At 37.0% G+C, this 786-nt stretch overlaps 1 non-coding gene across 1 annotated transcript; it reads right to left on the minus strand.

Annotated features, from left to right (window-relative positions):
* Nucleotides 1-356: 356 nt before the first annotated feature.
* Nucleotides 357-463, minus strand: LOC121208008 (small nucleolar RNA R71). Its single transcript, XR_005903053.1, has one exon. It is a non-coding gene; the product is annotated as a small nucleolar RNA R71 (small nucleolar RNA).
* Between the last annotated feature and the right edge of the window lie 323 nt (nt 464-786).

Here is a 786-nt window from a genome sequence, read left to right on the forward strand (position 1 = left end):
ATGATTATGCTAAACCTTCTTTAATAGGAGCTGAATCTAGCATAGTTAGACCTGATGTAGTTGCAAATACTTTTGAATTAAAACCTAACACTATTCAAATGATACAGTAATTTGTTCAATTTGATGGTTTGCAGGATGAGGATCCCAACGCTCATTTAGCCAACTTCTTGGAGCTATGTGATACATTTAAAATCAATGGTGTTTCTAATGATGCCATTCATCTTCGGTTATTCCCTTTTTCATTAAGGAACAAAGCTAAATAGTGGTTGAACTCGTTACCACGAGGATCAATTACTACTTGGGAACAAATGACCGAAAAATTCTTACTAAAATATTTTCTACTGGCTAAAACGGCTAAATTGCGTAATGATATCTCTTCTTTTGTGCAGATGGATTTAGAAACAATCTACGATGCATGGGAGAGATACAAGGATCTTTTGAGAAGGTGACCTCACCATGGGTTACCGTTTTGGCTCCAAGTACAAACATTCCACAATGGTCTAAATCCTTCGACTCAGTAAATGGTTGATGCAGCTGTTGGCGGAACCATCAACAATAAAACACCAGAAGATGCCTATGAGTTTATAGAGGAGATGTCACTAAATAACTATCAGTGGCAAGTCATGAGGACAAAGCCAATGAAAACAGCCGACGTTTATAATGTCGATTCAGTATCAGGTAGAACTTTTGAATAAGAAAACTGATGGTTTTCTTAGTTCTTCATAGGTTCACCCAGTAATGTAGTGTGAAGCAAGTAGATGTGGAACAAACCATTCGGAATACCAA

This window comes from Gossypium hirsutum, chromosome A01, assembly GCF_007990345.1.
Source record: "Gossypium hirsutum isolate 1008001.06 chromosome A01, Gossypium_hirsutum_v2.1, whole genome shotgun sequence".
NCBI lineage: Eukaryota > Viridiplantae > Streptophyta > Magnoliopsida > Malvales > Malvaceae > Gossypium > Gossypium hirsutum.